The 19910-nt window shown below is 45.1% G+C and overlaps 1 protein-coding gene across 7 annotated transcripts in view; it reads left to right on the top strand.

The window, feature by feature from the left end:
* The window catches only part of KANK2 (KN motif and ankyrin repeat domains 2), a 48766-nt gene that overhangs the window by 10814 nt on the left and 18042 nt on the right, over window positions 1-19910 (top strand). Inside the window, exon 1 of one of the 7 annotated variants that reach the window (XM_033925045.1) lies at window positions 10733-10921. The exons of 4 other annotated variants lie outside the window; for them this stretch is intronic. The gene's annotated coding sequence lies outside the window, so the exon portion shown is untranslated. Of the gene's footprint in view, window positions 1-10732; window positions 10922-11081; window positions 11281-19334; window positions 19483-19910 lie in introns of those variants that run through there. 2 more of the 7 variants (XM_033925046.1, XM_033925047.1) reach the window with 2 other exon arrangements.

The following is a 19910-nucleotide window of genomic DNA, read 5'->3' as shown; positions in this document are numbered from 1 at the left end:
CAACTTTAGAGAGTGCCCACTCTACCTTGGAGAGGATGAACAACCTGTCTTTATCTACTAAGTCTATTCCCTTCATTATCTTGAATGTCTCGATCATGTCCCCTCTCAGTCTCCTCTTTTCAAGGGAGAAGAGGCCCAGTTTCTCCAATCTCTCACTGTACGGCAACTCCTCCAGCCCCTTAACCATTTTAGTCGCTCTTCTCTGGATCCTTTTGAGTAGTACCGTGTCCTTCTTCATGTACGGCAGCCAATGCTAGACGCAATATTCCAGGTGAGGGCGTACCATGGCCCTAGCTTAGGGTTCATTACTGGCATGGTTGTTTTAAAATGAATCGAGCTGGGCATGTACCACATTCTAACCCAGAGTCTTTCAAACTTTATTAACTCCAGCACACTAAACAGACAAAATGGTTTTTTTATCACCGGCCATGGTGGTAAAAGCTCCATTGCTCATAGGAATTCTATGTGCGTTGTTTTTTTTACCATCGTGACCAGCGATTTAAAAAAAAAAAAAAACAACCCTAATTGAAATCATAAAATTGCAAAACCAACAAATTCCATTTTGAGAGCTGTATTTAAAGTTCTTTAAACTTTGTATGGCAAATTGTAACAACGGTGAAACTTAAGTAGAAAGAATAGAATCGCTAATCAATGCGATGGATAAGCTTGTTTTTGAGGGCAAATTAACTCGAAACGCGGCTTGACAAGCAAACGCGCGTTTCATCATCCCACCAACTGCAGGGTAAATTAGATGCACATCTCACGTGGGAAGCATACGGTGATATGGGGACTATGCCAGGGTACATCTGGCGGGGCCTCCACCGGACTTGATGGACCCAGGGTCTGATCCGGAGATGGCAATTCTTAGGTTCTTATGTTGGTTTGTTTGTTTTTTAAATTTAATTTCCATCGGAGCTGAAAATCCAAGTTCACAAAGATAAGACAATCCAAATGGTAACAAAGCCGTGATTGCATAACTACTGCATTAAAAAAAAATACAACTAAAATGACGTGTTGTTAGTTTTCAAGGACCGATCACGCCCAAGAATGACGCTTGTCTGGGTGATTGTATCCGTATGCACACAGATGCTTAGAACACGGACAGACTCTTGCGTGCGTGACGTATGTTGTCACCAACTCCAGTGTGTACATATGAAGGGAATTTTTAAAAACAAAGAGGTCCTTTTACTAAGGCCCGCGTGCTAAATGCTAATGCGGCCATAGAATATAATGAAATTCTGGAATTAAAGTTATACTATAGGTTTAATCAATAGTAAAGAATAGTTATATTTTTGATTGAATGCTAAAGGAAAGAGTGGGTGGGAAGGGAATAAATTTATTTATTTGATGTTATACTAGAAAGAAATTCAAGTGATGTATTTAATTTTTAAATGTTTTATTATTTGTAGACTTGTAAGATTAAAAAATGAATAAAGAATTTAAAAAAATAAAATAAAATAAACTTACTTCTAATATGTAAAAAAAAAACAAAAATAATCACATCTGTGTTTCTGATGTCATATTAAAATGGCTGTTCTCAAATTCAAAAAAAAAAAAAAAATAATAAAAAATAATGAAATTCTGGATTCTTTCGTGGCACACCCGGAGTCTCTTCAGGGCACAAAGTCTGAGAGACACTGTTTTAACCAGTTTTATGCAAGACCAGCATTGACATCGTTCCACCTCCAACTTCTGCCAGCCTGTAGTCCTCGCTGTTGGCACTTCACAAATTCCTCAACAGCAGTAGCGGAATACGCATAGGAAGCTCGGGATGGGTTTTGGCTGGAGCTGCCGCCTGTTCCTAGACGGTAATTCCCTTGTGATCGGGAGAGAAGCTCCTGTGCTTTTGGAGAGGGAGAGTGGGGGGTTTCACCTTTTCCTTGATGAAAAAATCATTAGGAAAATTCCAAGACCATTTTCACAAGCACTTCAAAGGAAAATAAAACAATGCCCCCCCCCCCTTTTTTTTTTAAATGCTCGGAGTGTGTGCACGCTGTGAGTGAACGCAAGTTCTAGTGCAGTATTGACAGATGGATTATTTCCTGACCCTGTTGCTGCTCTTGACTCACTATCGTTAACGCTTGTTCAAACGCTACTGCCAGGAGCTGGGACTGGCATAGTGGGGGAGATGCACCCTCTCGCCTGGTTTGAAAGGTCTTCTGTACCCTTTGCTGTAACTCTTCAGGGAGATGGAGAGCAAACCTGGCTCGGTTTGAGCTTGAGCTGGGGTGAAAGACAGCTGTTGGGTTGATCAGCCTTGTATCTTCGGTCCTCTTGCCCGAAGGATATGATGAAGATCTATTAGGGGTGATATTCACCATGGACCTGCGTCTTGGGCTCTAGAGGGAGGAAGGAAAGAAGGCCAAGGAGGCCAGGGAGATGTAGGATGGGAGAGCCATTGCCCCTGTGTTTTTTTAAATGCAATAATTGGATCTGTATGCATCTGTAGTAAACAGGGATCCCTTATGCTCAAACAGCATGTACTGTGGAGCTTTCAAAATACAGAAAGCCGAGTGATTGCCACCTCCTTAAAACCATTACGAATTCAAGTTTAGAGGTGACTGGTTTTTGTTTTTGCTTTCATAAGTATTTTCTTTTACTGCTGTCATGGGGCCTATTGAATGCGGTGATTTTCCATTGCCTGATGGCTGTATCTCCATATAAAATGGGATAGATTCCATACAAACGTAAGGAAGTTCTTCTTCACTCAGAGAGTGGTAGAAATCTGGAACGCTTTCTGGGGGCTGTTATAGGGGAAAACACCCTCCAGGGATTCAAGACAAAGTTAGACCAGTTCCTGCTGAATTGGAACGTACGCAGGTAGGGCTGGTCTCAGTTAGGGCACTGGTCTTTGACCTAAGGGCCGCCGCAGGACCACTGGTCTGACCCAGCAGCGGCAATTCTTAACATCCTGAGCTTCTTATTCCAGTTTCACACTGCAGTACTCCTGTACAGAACCTTAAGATTAGGAGGGGAGGGGGGTCATCCAGTTCCCTACAGGAGTAACTCTGACCTACACCACAATATTTATTACAGCCAGACTCTTAATTGTTGGATGGAAATTCCTGGCATTCATATTCTGACTCCAAAATTTATAACAGAATATTTTGTATTGTAGAATAAAAGAGGCAGCCTGGCAGAAAGGAAAGTGGGAAGGATGTGGCTTTAACCCCAAAATGCTGATTCAGCAGCCCTTCCTGGGACAGCCAAAGCTGCTCTAGTTCAGGTCCTGGTTTTCATTAAACAAAGACAGTTTCCTTTGGTGTCTTATGCAGCAAAAAAGGAGCCCTTCAACCCCCCCCCCCCTAAAAGCAAATCTTCCACACACCCATGGGCTCTCACTTAGAGTTCTTGGCGCCAAGGAGTGAGTCTCCCCAGCCCTCCCCTCTTCCCCCAAGTGACTAGAGCAATAACTGGGAGTCAAGTATTCCTGGATTCTGGGCAGGGACGTAGGAACGCTGTTTTTTTAGGTGGTGGAGCCAAACAAAAACCGCCTCAGCCTTAAGCTTCCTAACTAATTGGGTAGGCCGTGGCTCATCCTTTCTACTGTCTGTGATTTCAAGCGCAGCGATGCCTCTCCTTTCCATCCCTCCTTGGGCACTTGTCATGCTCTTCACTTCACTGTATATGTTTATGTAAAATTTGATATATCACTCCTGCATTTTACAAGGTTTACAAAGAATCAAACTAAAATGAAATTAGAAACATAGAAGATGACGGCAGATAAGGGCCATAGCCCATCAGGTCTGCCCACTCTACTGACCCACTCCCAAGTCTACTATCCTAGGGATCCCACTCCTGGTGACAGGTTCCCTTGGCTTAACCCTCTAAGGCAGTGTTTTTCAACCAGATGTTGCCTGGTGTGCCGCAGGGCCGCCATCAGGGCAGTACTACCAGTTCTGCATTCAGGGGCCCGGAGCTGACAGGGGGCCCGAGGCAGGGGCGCCAGTAGCTCGCCAAGGCAAAGTGAGTTGATCACCCAGGACTCACTTTGTCTTGGCGATCTAATCTATCGAGCCGATAAGTCTTCTTCTCCCCGACGTCAATTCTGCAGTCGGAGAGGAAGTTCGGGCCAGCCAATCGCTGCCTAGCTGGGCGGAACTTCCTCTCCGATTGCAGAATTGACGTCGGGGAGAGCATGCGTCGGCGTCGGCTTTGGGGCCTGTTATCCATTGGTGGGTCCTGTTCCCCGATGGCAGCGGCAGTGGCAGTGGATTGGGGAACGGCAGGGAGAAAGAAAGAAAGGGGGCAGGCAGGGAAACAGAAGGAAAGAAGAGAAACAGAAAAAAAGAAAGAAAGGTCAGGGAGAGAGGAAGAAAAAGTTGGGGGAGGGAATGAGGTGTGGAGGAGAGAAAGCATACAGGCTGATAGAAGGGAAGAAAGATTGGATGCACAGTCAGAAGAAGAAAGTGCAACCAGAAATCACCAGACAAGGTAGGAAAAATGATTTTATTTTAAATTTAGCAAAGTGGAGGCAGTATTACCATAGTTTTCAAAGGAATTTGCCTAAATAACTTAATAGTTAACTGGGTAAATTCCCAGAGATGAAAACTTTCCTTCACTTACTATGCACAGTTCTGAATTTATATCTGCTGTCTATATTTTACAATATGGTCCCCTTTTACTAAACCGCAATAGTGGTTTTTAGCGCAGGGAGCCTATGAGCGTCAAGAGCAGCGCTGGGCATTCAGCGCAGCTCCCTGCGCTAAAAACTGCTATTGTGGTTTAATAAAAAGGATGGAGGGTATATTTGTCTATTTTTGTATGCTATAAAAACCAAATACAGAGAGAGACTGAGAGCTGTTGACGAAGAGCTACGTGTGTGTCTTTCTTCGATTCCAGCCAGAATATCAGCCAAACAGGCCCAGGTTTCGCACTGAATAAAGTATTTTATAATTTTTCACTATTCTGTTTACTTAATATTTCATAATAAAGTAATTATAAAATACTTTCTTTGTGTTTATTTGATTCCTATTCAAGAGAATTACTTTATATATAGTCAATATAGGCACAGAGTTAAATTTTTTAACATTTTCTAATGGTGGTGTGCCTCGTGATTTTTTTCATGAAACAAGTGTGCCTTTGCCCAAAAAAGGTTGAAAAACACTGCTCTAAGGGATCCCACATGGGCATCCCATTTGCTCTTAAATTCTTGCACGCTGTTTGCCTCGATCACCTGCACCGGGAGCTCGTTCCAAGGATCAACCACTCTCTCGGTGAAGAAATATTTCCTGGTGTCGCCATGAAATTTCCCGCCCTTGAGTTTGAGCGGATACCCTCTTGTGGCTGAGGGTCCTTTGAGAAAGAGAATCTCTTCTTCCATCTCGATACGGCCGGTAATATATTTAAACGTCTCGATCATGTCTCCTCTCTCCCTACGTTCAGCCGCAAATTTTTCAGCCTTTCCTCGTACGATAGATCCTTGAGCCCCGAGACCATCCTGGTGGCCATCCGTTGCACCGACTCTACTCTCAGCACATCTTTTCGGTGGTGTGGCCTCCAGAATTGCACACAGGATTCAAAATGAGGTCTCGCCATGGTTCTGTATAGCTACATGAGAAAAACGACCCTATCTGTCCTGAAGGCTCACAATCTAGCTATAAAGTACCTGATAAAACTAGAAATATGTAATACATTTCCAAGATCAAAAATCAAAAAAATAGAAAATTAAAAATTAAAAACCAACTTTAAGAGAGAGAAAAGTCTCTTGAGTCTCTGCAGAACCAGGTCAACCGGCCGCCACCAAAGAAGCAGGACCAGGAACCACGCCAATGAAGACTACCAGACGGCCAAGGCCAGGCGCTGCCGACAGCAGACCCCTGAAGTGAAATCCAGTTTCCCTTCGATGTGTCCAACAATGCAGCTGCAGGAGCGCAAGTCCGCCGAGGATAGGGGGAGTTCTACATCTTGGCTTTCCACCCTAGAAATGGCTGCCCACCTGTATCGGAGAGTGATTGGAAAGTGTTTGGGAGCAGTGGCGCCCCTCCCTCGCCTCCTACCCTCTCCCCGTACCTTGTAAACTTCTCTGGCGTGAGTAGCTTGCTGCCCACGTCGGTGTCGGCGCCCTTTGACGTCACTTCCTAGGTACGGGTCCCGGAAGTGACATCAGAGAGCACCAAAAAAGTACGGGGAAAGGCAAGCGGCGCACATAGCAAGGAGTGGGGAGCAAGAGGGTTTTCGAGCGAGTGAAGGGGGGGGTGACGCTGCACCCTTAGAAAGGCCGCATCTGCGGCGGACCACGCCCACTGCACCACTGCTGGGGAATAGGATGAAGACACTGTTAGCTGGTTTTAAAAAAGGTTTGGACAAGTTCCTGGAGGAAAAGTCCATAGTTGCCCTTGATCGGTGGCGTGGAATCTCGCTTACTCTTTGGGGTTCCGGAATCTCGCTTACTCTTTGGGGTTCTGGAATCTCGCTTACTCTACCAGACCCGCCCAAAGGTATAAATTATCCTTCCCCTCTCTTCGCTATGCAGGCAAACTGGGAAAATCCCTTCTCTACAGAATCACAGGTCTTTGGAACGACCTTACTACCCCACTGCGGAACCTGGGCTCCCTCCAATTATTCCGCAAGCAACTGAAAACCTGTCTTTTCACTAAAATGTAATTCTATCCCCCCTTACTCTTCTCTTCTATATATAAGTTCATGTAAACCTTTTTTTTTTTCCCCTTCTCTTCCTATATTTTAAGTTCTTGTAAACCGTGCCGAGCTCTACAACATCCGTGGAGATGATGCGGTATATAAACTTAAGGTTTAGTTTAGTTTTTAGGGTTTGGCCAGGTACTTGTGACTTGGCTTGTCCTCCACGAAGACGAAAAACTGGACTAGATGGACCATGTGTCTGACCCAGTATGTTCTTATCTGAGAGAGGAATCCAGGTCCTAGCAACCTTGAACTTCTGATTGTGTGTGGAAGGGCTGGGATGTTGGAAGGGGAGATTTTTTTTTGAGCTGGAAGAGAAGACTCTGGCATGCTGTCCCATTCCCTCACTCTGTGCTAGTGGAGCCTGGAAGAGGAGGGCTAATCCTTTCCATATGTAGTCGGAGGCCATGGAAAACTTCATGCTTAGAGCTTTCACGACTTGCAGAAGGCAGGCAAACTTCCAGCTGGGCTTGGTCTGGCAGTCCCTGTAGGCCCCAGACCTGGGAAAGTCACTCTAGAGAGGATCGTTGTCGGATGCTGTATTTCTTCGTCATTTTCTCCAGGACGGTGGCTCTGTACTGGGAAATCAGGGAGTGGCATGGCCCGCACACATTTCAAGCTCCTGGCAATACGTTGCCCACAGCTCACTGGGAAGAAACAACACAGATGGAAAGATTTTGCCCTGCGTTTACTTCAGACCCTGTAATAAGCCTTAGCAGTGAGTCACGGGGGAGAGAGGGAGGAAGGAATGTGCAGGATGAGCATGAGATGACTTGGTAGAGGTGAAGGGATGAGGTGAACGAGCGGAAGGGGTTTCAGTACTGGAACAGAAGGGCAGGGCGGGGGATTTCGGTACTGATACAGGAGATCCATAAAGTAAGTGCGGAGCCTTAAGAAGAAGCACAGGAGGCAGGAATTTCAGGGTAGTTTGATGAAGATAATTTCTGAGCCCGAAGCAAGTCTAAGATAATTTTTCCTCAGAGATGGCGTTTCGTGGGATCCCCTGTGACTGGGTTGCTCTGTCATTTCTCAAACAAAGGCAGCTGTTTTGTGTTGGATTCCCTGGGATTGTTCAATAGGGTTCCCATCTTTAGGCCCTATTGCGGTGGGGAAGGGGGGGGGTGGGTGAAGGGGAAAAGCAGGGCTCCTTCTATCCCACTCCCTCCCTGCGCCCCTGGCCTCCTTAATTGGAGCATGGCTGGCTGTAGATCTGGATTCTCCACGCCATGAAGTTATTCTTAACAGCTGGCTCCATATTTGCCGTGTGTCTCAGGAAAAGTGAGTCATGGGTGTACTCCGTGCTGGCCTGACTCCAGCATTGGGGAGGTTGTAAGGTTTGAATGAGGCAAGCTCTGGTGTAAAATGCTGGTTGGTAGGGGTAGATTGTGTGGAGGAACAGTCTGCTGGTCAGGCCTGGAGTGAATATTTTAATTTTGATCTATAAAGGGGATATGTTTTGGTTCGTATATTGTGCTACCCAGAATGAATGATTTTGGGGGGGGGGGGGGGGTCTAACAGCCTCAAAGCGAGGGGATCTCAAAGTTTTCAGCTGCCACCCTCTGTCTCCCGCAGTATCTAATGTCTCTCTCATCTTCCTTCCTTTCTGTCAAACCGTACTTGGGCGGTGGCTTTCAACTCTTCACCAGTCAAAATGTATTGAGTAGAGACTGGTGTACCTCGGGGTCTGTACTCTTTCCCCACCCCCCACCCTACCTAAGTTCAGCCTTTCTGAGTCTTTTGCTTCCGTTAGTCCAGTCTCTAAGCATCGGTGAGCATTTCTTTGCTTACAATGTCCAGTCGGTTGAATTTTATTTCCTAAAGATCCTAAATTTGTTGATTCTTAAAGTACTAAAGAACTGGTTAGAGGAAAATGGGTTGAAACTCAAACTCTGTTGACATCAAAAACAATCTGGGTTCGGGGCTTTGCTTTAATGCCTGATCTCTCTCAACCCTTTCAGGGCATTCGCTTCCCTTTGAACATCGTAGGAAGCTGTTTTGACCCCAACTTTCTTTTGAGGGTCAAGTTTTGCAGTGGTCTGTCTTTTCTCTTGATTTTCATTTGCGATGTATAACAAAACAACACAGATTACCAGAAGAAAAATCAATGTAAGTAGAACATAATGTCAAACTTTATTTCTGTCCCGCAAACACCCTCCACTTCCTGCAGTGTTCGTCTCTCCACAGACCAGTTTTTCCATGTGTTCATCATCATAGAACTCTTAGGGACCCCTGAAGAAGATATCTTGTCGAAACGCGAACTGTGTTGGGTCCTGCTCCACTAGCAGACTAAGTCCTTTTGATTTGAATGTGGATTTTTAACTTTTCATGTGGATTATTTTATTGTATATTTGGAACTTTGATTCTTTCATTAAAGTTCATTTCAGGATCATCGTCATTCCACAGTGTTTTCTTGGTTTTTCCATAAGAAAACTGTACATATTTAAATGATCCAAGTTCACAGTCAATCAATATCATTCCCCCAAACTCTGTAAACAAAAAGGCTTTCAATAAAGTTTCTGCTTTGCTGGAAAATAGGGTACCGGAAGGCTTTGGTTCATGCTGTTTCTGGAGGGCTTACCGTCCGTTAAGTGAATTGCCCAGCAGTAGGATTTGAAACTCACGATTTCCTGGTTCTTAGCTGCTGCTTGGACCATTAGAGCTATTTCTTCATCTAGATTCTTCTTCAGAAGTTAACAAGAGGTTCTTAAATTGAGCGTGCCAATAAGTAATATAGCTTCTACAACTTGAAATGAATGTGTTTAGCTGCGATATTCTGTGTTAATTGAAACCTGGCAAGCCTTGACATATAAGTGAACCCCCAGGTTAGTCAGGGTATATGTGACCCGTACTTGGCCCTCAGCTGCTTCCGACTGCTGTCCTGGTCTGTGTGCTTCTGCTCCTGTTTTGTTTTTTACGTTTATGCCAGGGAGAGGCAAGAGATTCCTGGAAAAATGTAGAGATGTTACCTTGGGTTGAAGCTATATGTGGTGGAATAATAGGGGCATTAGATGCCGAGCAGTTTGTGAGGGAGGTCTTTGGCAAAAACTTGAGTGTCAAACTGGGAGATGCCATGCCGTCTTATAGCGCCAATGACCATGGGGGTGTGAAGGTCTTGAATACTGGAAAATAAGGGATACTGCCAAACAAGACTGAGGTGCGTTGGCAGAGCTGTGTTTGTATATGGCGGAGGAGAGAGTCGATGTAAGGGGTTGCTAAGCTGGTAGGGTTGCGGCCTCGGCTAAGTTATTCCAATAGGCTGAAGCAATCTAGGTTCGGTCTCTTTGCACATCGGACGATAGGGTTCATGCATACGGAACATGGTGCATGTGTAGAGTAGGCTGGATTGAAAGAAGAAATGAGTTGGTATTGCAAAAAGTTGTAAGGGACCACTCTCTTCTCTAAGGGCTCTTTACAGGCCCTTTCGAAGGCTTTGAAGGAGGGTAGTTTCTCCCCCCCCCCCATTTAAATTTGAGACTTTGTGATGAGAGTGTAAGATGGGCCAGGGGTTTTCTTGACTTTGGCCATGCCCAATCACTACAGATCAACGAAGGACTTCTATATAGCTGGAATGGGATTTCTAGGGTAAAAACATTATTCCAAAATCTCTTTCTCACTTCGATATAATACTACTTTTAATCCTTTCCAGGACCCCACTGTCATCTTTCTGGCACAAACACTTCTCATCATACTGTAGGTGACCTAGTGTGGTCTGTCTTTGACTCAAATGGGTCTAAATTTCAGGATATTCGCAGTTAATATTCATGAGCTCTATTTGCATACGCTTGACCTAATGTTCAGGGTCCTGGGGGACTGGAATTGGCCAGCTCTGCTCTGTGTAATACACGTCAGTGTTGTGTTTGGCGCATAGCCACGAGGATATGGGGAGGAGGAGAGTTTTTAAACAAAAGTGTATAATTCTGGTTCTATCTAAGCTGGAAAAAGAAAAAAAAAAGATCTGAAGATTAATTCTAGCACTTCTTAGCATCTTTTTCCCTTTGCTTTCTTTATCTGGAAATGAAAGCCAAGGGTTTTTTGTTTTTTTTTTTGGCTGGGCTTTGGCAGTCAGGAAGGAACATGCCATTGGAGTGAAACATTGCAAAACCCCCACATTTGTGGCTTATGATGGGATAAGGATTTGCCTCGCTGAAAGAGCGCCGGTGAACTCTCCGGGTCCAGCTGCGGAGGAGACGGCAGTGTATGATGACCAGTGGAAAGTTGGACCACTGGGGTGACCACTGGGATGACTGGGGGTGCCACCCACCAGAATTAACGGGAACAGGTACGGAGGGGCACACGCAGGCTTTCCAAGCATGGAGACTCCCAGTTGAACACTTCCAACATATTCTTACATACCTGTGAAAGCTTGGGACTTTTTTTGGCATATTCCCAGAGGAATTTTAGAGGTATAGCATGCTATAGGGTGATACTCTAAGTCGGGGAGGAGGGGGGGGTCAACCCAGTCCGTGGGACACTGCCAGTCAATCCAACTGTCACTTAGAAAGAAGAAAAGAAGGTATCGTCTCTGGTTTTTTTATTTCTGTTTACTACCTTTAAAAATGGACCGAGACAGCTACGAGAATCGTACCATTTTATCTAAGAAGTCTCTTAAAACAAGACGTATCAACGGTCGACCTTAAGGTAAGATGGTAGTTGAATCCACTCCCTGGATCCTGCATCGGGTCACAATTAACTGTTAGGGTGATAAATCTTAAGAACAGAAGACAGATAGCCAGACTCATTCCGCAATGCTTTTAGGGAGTGAGAAGAATTTTCAACTTGATCCTGGATTGTACAGGCAACCGATGTCTTCGTTCCCCTGTCTCATAACGTGTACTGTTCTTTTGGATATGTTTGCTGCTGTAAGCGTGTCTTGCCTATGTCTGACTTTAGTCATGGCGTTCGCTGCCTTGGATAAAGTTCTTCAGAAAGGTGGTAAAGAAATCCAAACGTCTAAATGGACAGTAAATTCCTGAGATAACCGTGGCCCTACGGGAGGCTGTCTTCCATCAGCCAGTGACCAGTTGGTGCTGACATGTACTTCACTGGGGGAGGCTGTCTTCCATCAGATTAGTCTCTCTTTACCCTTATATCAGGGGAGGGGGGGGATGGAGTCTACACATTCCAGCCCTAATAGGATGGATTTTAAATAAGCGTACTCCATCTTACACTATTGCCAAAGCATGTGTTGTGTTCGGTGACCTCTGCTGTCTTTGCTGGACTGTTTCTAGCAACTCTCCGGTCCTGTCCTCCTTTCTCCAGATTCTCCCCTGCAACAGGGGCAGAGGAAAACTCAAATAATTTTGTGCTTTGGGGTCCCACTCCTACTTTAGGTTTTCAAGATATCCTTAATGAATATGCATAAGCGAAGCTTGCATGCCTATCAAATCTCACTCATGTATATTTATTAGGGATATAATATCTTGAAAATCCGACTGGCTGAGGGTCCCCCAGGATAGGATTAAGAACCACTGATTAGATCGCTTTTGAAGGGGTACCTGGAGCCTTTGAGATTGATTGTGCTCACATGACCTCAACTTTACTCCTCTAATGTATGACGTCATAAGTGAAACTAGTTACATCATAGTGTTCACCTTGGGAACCAACCTGGTATCTGTAGGGTACTGGGGAGAGTAAGAATGTTGTGGATCCAGATGTCAACGTCTCTAATCTCCCGATTTCAACCTGGTGTTTCTCAGGGGTCAGTCACAGCCCAAACAGAAACATAGTCCCCCTCCCCCCCCCTCCGTAATCGTAGAAATCAGAGCCCCTCTTCACTGGTGGATGAGGTAGCATGTTTGCAAGCAGATATCTGAGCTCCTGGGAAGCTCATGTGGATATATCTATTGAGCTCTCAGCTCTGAATGTTACATGGCTGAGGCAGGCTCCTTGCCCAGCCCCTCTGCCACTGTTCATTTTGCCTTTCTTCAAAGTCTTTCCTATGTGCCCAGTGTGCGTCTTCTAGCCCCTTCCTCTTCCCTGCTCTTTCAACAAAGGTTCTTTGTGTCTTTGCTGACATTCCAGTTCCAGCGCGCGCGCGCACACACCCTGCTAATAATAGCCCTGGAGCTTCAGCTCCAAGCAATGGAGCTTATGACTTCATAGCTCCAGCCGTGCACATCCAGTACTAACCTTAGAGATGGGGAGAGGAATAGTGATCGAAGGCTCTGTCGGTGCCATGGGCCTCTGATTCTCACTGATTCTATCTTGGCTTAGCTTCTCATTTTCTGTTCAGAGGCATCTAAGTAGTAGATTTAAAACAAACCGGAGAAAATATTTCTTCACACAATGTGTAATTAAACTCTGGAATTTGTTACCGGAGAATGTGGTGAAATCAGTTAGCTTAGCAGGGTTTTAAAAAGGTTTGGATAATTTCCTAAAAAAGAAGTCCATAGGCCTTGGGATTGAGATGGCCTGGGGAAATTCCTAGGATAAGCAGCACAAAATCTGTTTTTCTCCTTGGGATCTAGTTAGGTACTTGAGACCTGGGTTGGCCACTGTTGGCTTGATGGACCTTCGATCTGTCTTATGTTCTTATGTGAGCCAAGTCTAGGACAATGAAGCCATTGTGACCTCACTGCTGAGGTTGGCTCTTAGGCATTGGTGGAATGAGGCATTATGACATCACAATCTCAGCTCTGGAATGTTGCTACTCTTTGGAGTTCTGCCAGGGACTTGGGACCTGGGTTGGCCACTGTTGGAAAGAGGGCTTGATGGACCTTCGTTCTGTCCCAGTATGGCAACTCTTATGCTTTACAGTATAGAGAAGAGGGCTAATTCTCAACAAGCTAAAGGTCTCGCTCTTCTGGGTCTCCAGGATCAGAAGCAACGCCTAATTGGTCTGAGCACCTCCAGTAGGGCTGACGGCCCAGTCTTGTGACATCTGTAGACCTCACTTTCAGTCTCGCCAAGTCTTACTGTGTGACTTTTCAGCACAGAGTGACTCAAAGCTGTGACACCTACAGAACAAAGTCCTCATCCCACCTCTTGTATCGGTCCTACTTTGTAACCCAATGAGAGAGGGCAGGTGATACTTATGGCCAACTCCCAATGTTTAGGTTTTAATTGACGACAAAGTCAATTAAAAAAAAAAAAAAATCAAAGAACGCTTTAAAAACACAACAAAGTTAACAAAAATGGTTTTCTCAAACAAATAGGCCTTCGGGGCACAGGATCAATCGTCGCAATAACGGCCAGTTATAATCGGAAACGGACTTCATTAATTAGTGAAACCCGATTCTGATTGGTTGTTATGCAGTAACTCGGGACTCAAGTTGGAAGCGCTGAATGCGCGGATTGATCCTTTACCCTGAAGCAGCGGCATTTCTAGCTGTGAAACAATGGCCGCATTCGGGGGATCGTAATGCTGTGATTTATTTATTGCAAGTTTTGCTAAATTTACATCTCTCAATGACTGTTGATTACAATTTCTTATTAATGAAGGTGGTTTTTTTTTTAATGCCAATGATGGATGGTTTGGAGTAGAGCTGCTACATTATTAGCTCACTTCATCTGTGCACTTGGAATTTTTCCTTGAGCCATCTGAGGCTTTTTACGTTCATTATAGTAAATATTGGTGATGTATCCTTTCTTGATATCACTGGAGTGGCGTTAGGGTTACCAGGTGTCCGGAAAAACCCAGACACATCCTCTTTTTAGAGGACTGTCTGGGTTCCCAGACGGTCTTTCCAAAGCCCAGCAGTTTGTCTGGGTTTTGGAAAGCCCCGATGAGGTCCGGCCGCATCTGGAGGGCCTCGTCGCACACGTCCGCGCATGCTTCAGGCCCTCCAAACGCAGCCGGAGCTCATCGGGGAAGACGAGAGGAGGCTTTGTGGGGGTGGAACTGGATGGGGCTGGCGCGGGACAGGGTGGGGGCCAAGTGTCCGGGGTTTTACCGCTAAAAATATGGTGTATAATGTTGGATGTTCTTGTTCCCCCTGTCCTTCGTCACTTTTTGATTTTTGAGGGTCAAAACTGGCCATCGATGTGAATCATTGTAGAAAATCTCTGAGGCCAACAGACACCACAGGGATAATACTTCAAGTGAATGCATGTGTCAATATAACATAGTAAAATAGTAGATGACGGCAGATAAAGACCCAAATGGTCCATCCAGTCTGCCCAACCTGATTTAATCTAATTTTTTTTTTCTTCTTTATAGCTATTTCTGGGCAAGAATCCAAAGCTCTTCCCGGTACTGTTCTTAGGTTCCAACTACTGAAGTCTCCGTCAAAGCCCTCCCCAGCCCATCCTCCCCCAAACGGCCATATACAGACACAGACCGTGAAGTCTGCCCAGTATTGGCCTTAGTTCTTCAATATTTGCTATTTTTTTTCTGATTCTAGATCTTCTGTGTCCTGATTAGAATAATGGCACAGGCATGTAACCACCCAAATTCTGCCTAAGCATTAGTTTATTTTGACTTGGGCATAGATATAGGCAGGGTCTGGCTGGGACTCGCACGTAACTTATAGGATACTTTTAAGTTACGTGCGTATCTCCGACATTTAGGCATGAGCTCTAGGGCTGATGTAAGTGCTTGTACCTAGATTACAGGCGTGTATTTCACCTGGTGCCATGTAGGCCCAGCGTGACAGAATTTACCCCCTACACATGTGTTGGTACTGAACAGCTGTGAAGGGATAGGAACAGGTAAATTTAGGTGCTGCTGAAGGGAATAAAAACTATGGCCAATTTTTGTCGATCATTTTCTTTTTTTTTATTCGTAAAAGTTTGGAATGACCTTCCTTCTATAATGAGAGTTCACTCTCATCTTCCCACTTTTCGTAAAGTACTGAAGGCTTATTTATTTCAGAAATTTACTAATGATCCTTCTTTTTCAAGTAGTCAATTATAAAAGATAAAATTCTGGCCTAAAAGATATCCGGCCTCTTTCACAAAGCCGCGTGGCAACGATCCCCGACGCCCTTTACATTTCTATGGGCTTCGGGGCCATTAGCGCGGCACAGCCACTAGTGCGGCTTTGTAAAAGAGGCCGATAGTTTCTGTATAGTTTTATTAATATTTTGTTAACCAAGTCCACCCCTCTTCTTGGGATGAATCAGTATTAAAAAATCAACGATTAGATTAGACCCTGGCAGTTGCAAGTTATTGCAAGTTAGAAACATAGAAGATGACGGCAGAAAAGGGCTACAGCCCATCAAGTCTGCCCACTCTGCTTACCCACCCCCTGCCTATGCCCTAATGACCCAATTTTCTTATCTTGACCCTCGTAGGGATCCCACATGGGTATCCCATTTCTTCTTAAAGTCTGGCACGCTGTCTGCCTCGATCACCTGCACTGGAAGCTTGTTCCAATGATCAACCACTCTCTCTAAATTTGCTGTAAAGAAGTCCTACATTTGGTTGCGTTTGCCCAAGGCAGGACGAGAGGGGGAGGCAACGTGGGAAGGCCGGATTAAGTTCAATGTTCCGTCCTGTCTTCTAAAATGGCCCCTTTTTTGTGTCGTAATCCAGGGTAAAGCAAGAGATTGCCCACCCTGCAGCGGAGAGCAAATCCTTCCTGACACTGATGCTGACCCTTGGATAGCGGTGTTAGTCTACTTTTTAATTTTAAGTTTCGCTTAATTACAACGTCGCCATTAATATGGAATATGTAAGAAAATTAGAAAAAAAAAAAATCCTAGTAACTGAAATAATTAGAAAAATATGCAACTGTTGTGTCCACAATAAATTGAAATTGGATGCAAGATAAAGGAGATCATTCCTATATAAGTGAGAACAAAGCAGTCGCTCAGATCTTCTCCACAGCCTACTCTAAGCAGTGAACACATGTGAATTTATTCAATGAAATGAACATCCTCCTTAGCTTTTAAGGAAATCTCCTTCTAGTTGGCTCGGGATCAAAAAACTGAAACTAGTTTATTTTTATAGGAAATGTTAGTCCACTTCTAAGGTGTCAGGTCAAAAGCGCGCCAGGACAAAGGCGCGAGCAGACAACTGAGCGCAGTGCGGAGGTGCGCGCCAAAGAAAAAGACTGTTTTTAGGGGCTACGACGGGGGGGGGTGTGGGGGGAAACCCCCCCACACTTTACTTTATACAGATCACGCCGCGTTGTGGGGGGTTTGGGGGGTTGTAACCCCCCCACATTTTACTGAAAACTTAACTTTTTCCCTGTTTTTAGGGAAAAAGTTACGTTTTCACTAAAATGTGGGGGGTTACAACCCCCCAAACCCCCCACAACGCCGCCACAATCTGTATTAAGTAAAGTGGGGGGCTCCCCAACAAAAACCCCCGTTGCAGCCCCTAAAAACAGTCTGTTTCTTCGGTGCGCGCCTCCGTCTTGCGCTCAGTTGTCGGCGCACGCCTTTGTCTTCCGCGTTACTGTCTATGAACCCACTTCTAAAGGTAAAACAAAACCTAAAAAAGAGGAACACGGATGGAAAAGAAGAAAAAAGGATGGAACCCAGTTAAAGCAAAGCTTAAATGAGTTTTGACGACAGCTTCAGAGGTTGGGAAGTAAGACTAATGCTGTCTTCTAGGGTAGGGAGAGAGAAATATGAAATATACCAGTCTTTAATCGTGAAGAAGTAGAAAAATGACAAATGGACAGGAAGTCTTAGCAAGGAAACCAACTCAATTAGACAAAAAAAGGTAGGGAGGAAAACCTTTTTTTTGTTGTTAGTTATAAAACATTTGAAATTAAATACATCACTTGAATTTCTTTCTAATATAACATCAAATATATAAATTTATTCCCTTCCCACCCCCCCTTTCCTTTAACATTTAATCAAAAATATACAATATAAATATTCTTTTCCTTTTGATTAAACCCACAGTAAACTATAAACCACCCTCCTCCCCCCCATTTTCAACTATACTTTCACTAGAAAATGGTGTCTATTCATTACAATAAGTTGTCAATGGCCCCCAGATCTTTTTAAATTTATTATAATACCCTTTTTGAGTAGCAATTATGCTTTCCGTGGCGTAGTTTAAAAAGTGTGCAGGGTGTCGGATTCAACTTTGACCACCTTGTTGGACAGACTGGCACCCTTTATTTTTTTTTTAAATGTCTCTTTTTCTTGCCTTTATCATTTGCTGCTGGCACTCAGAGGTTAAAGGAATCGGGTGGGGGCAGTTACCCAGGGCCCATGCAGCGTCAGGTGACGGGTAAGGGTAACAGTCTTGACGTGGAACTAGGACTGGGCATCCCAGCCGTCTCTTATAGCTTGGCTTTTACGTTCTAATAATGCAACGGAAGGGAAGTCTTCATGACAAAAAATACCGTCGCTTCCAGGCAGTGGTGTATTAAGGGGTGGGCGAGGGGGGCGGTCCACCCCGGACGCCGTATTCCTAAGGGCGTAGCACCCCGCGGCGTCATCGGCGCTCTCTCTGATGCCGCTTCCAGGACCCGCGCCCAGGAAGCCACGTCAAAGGGCGAGCCGACACCGACGTGGGCGTGCTGCTCAATCCGGAGAAGATAAAAAGGTGCGGGGGGAGGGATGGAGGCGCACGCGGGGAGGGGTCCGCTCGCCCTTACTGCGCCACTGCTTCCAAGAAGAGATTCAAACATCTGGAATGTGCTGGCGAAGAAAAGCAACGTCTTTCGTTCTTCACATTCTTGTGATTATCATATAAATCTGGAGCCAGGAGGTCCCTTACGTTGTCTAGAATTGCCAGACTAACAAATTATTTTTTTTTATACAAGTATATCGATTATATTAAAACGTTCTGAGGCTAATAAGGTCTTTTTGATAAGAGCGCTGCCCCCAGGGTTATCCACCACTCGACTGGTCATCAGCCCGGAAGAGATTCCTGTTGACCTTCGGCAAACGCTGAGATGTGCGCACATGCTTGTGGATCTGTTGTGCCGCTTGCCCTACCCTTCAGGTGTCAAGGATGCAGCTCGCTCCAGAACCATCGTCCATACAGCACTAGTGCTCACGTGCTATTCACTCTTTCAGAGCTGCGGTTGTCTCTTGCCTGATTGAAGTGACTTTTAGGGCTTGTCTTTTTTTAATTAATATTCTGTGTTGGATTTTGCCTAGGTTTTATTTTTTTTTCCCCTCTTCTCCGCCAGCATCTCTTTCTGATATCCAGCCCTGGCTCCATACATTCCCTCCCTCCCTCCCTCCAGACTGGGTGTAGCAGGAGAGCAAGCCAAGTTCTTTACTGCCTGCTCCAGGAAGTTCCCATCCAACAGCCTGCAAAACTGTTTATTTTTAGAGAAAATTGCTCCCATATAGGGAAAAGGGTCTGTATTTTTTCCCCTCCTCTTCAGCGTGAATCAACTGCTCCTCTGGCCAGACCTCGGAGTACAGAGCAGACGAAGTGTGAGCCTCGGTAGCCCCTTCCCCTGTTTTTCTTCTTCTTTGTGACTCTGTACAGCGCTGCGTGCGTCTAGTTGCGCTATAGAAATAATAATTAGTTGTCGTAGATTGAGCCCAGCAGATCTGGCCACCTCTACTCGAATTGTCTCAGTACGCTGTGGCTCAGATTAATTTCTTTCCAAAATGTCTCTTGAAAAACAGCAGATTGGGACGAAAGAAGACATTCTGACCCCGGCCTGAACTCTCTCTTCTTTCTCTTCTGAAAGGGTGACGTGTCTCCATTTTTATTATAGGTCTCTTTCCCTTGCGCCTTTGAAGTCTGTGAGGACTTCTGCTGTGTTGGCGTAAGCGGGGCTCTGTGTGGCGTGCCAACCTTGGAATCGCGGATAAGAGGCAGAGGTCGTTCGCCCCCCCCAAATTCACCCCCGCAGTGGCCCAGCTGCCTTCCCGATGCACGTGGTGCCGTCTTGTCCTGCGTCCATCTTGTCTCTGGAATCGCTCCAGGGGATGAGTGTGCGATCCAGTCTCTGTTCTCTGCAAAGAAAATTAGGTAGGTGAGGGCTTACGTCGGTGATTCCCAAACCTTTCACTACGGCAAAACCCCTCAAATTATTTTTTTCAGGAACCCTCGACTGAGGTATATACGGTATGTTTACCCCTCGCTTACTATCCTGTGGTATTTCCTCTAGTATTCTTCTTCAACTCACCCCTTAGCCATTATGTCGAAACTGAGCCTCGCTATGTAACCTACCTCTGTATGCCAATCCTATATATGCAAAATTAGAATATTGACTACGTCTACCGAATTGTGTGCCTATGTGTAGTATCCTACATGCCAACTCTATGTATGTAATCTTAGCCATGACCTCAGATAACCAAATTCTATGCTAAATACCATCCCAAGTAATGCTACCTTCACTGTGCATATGTAAGCTATAACCTATTTAAAAACATAAGAACATAAGCAATGCCTCTGCT

This window comes from Geotrypetes seraphini, chromosome 16, assembly GCF_902459505.1.
Source record: "Geotrypetes seraphini chromosome 16, aGeoSer1.1, whole genome shotgun sequence".
NCBI classification, from domain to species: domain Eukaryota; kingdom Metazoa; phylum Chordata; class Amphibia; order Gymnophiona; family Dermophiidae; genus Geotrypetes; species Geotrypetes seraphini.
Note: the sequence above shows the minus strand (reverse complement) of the source record. Positions and strands in the feature narration are given on the sequence as shown.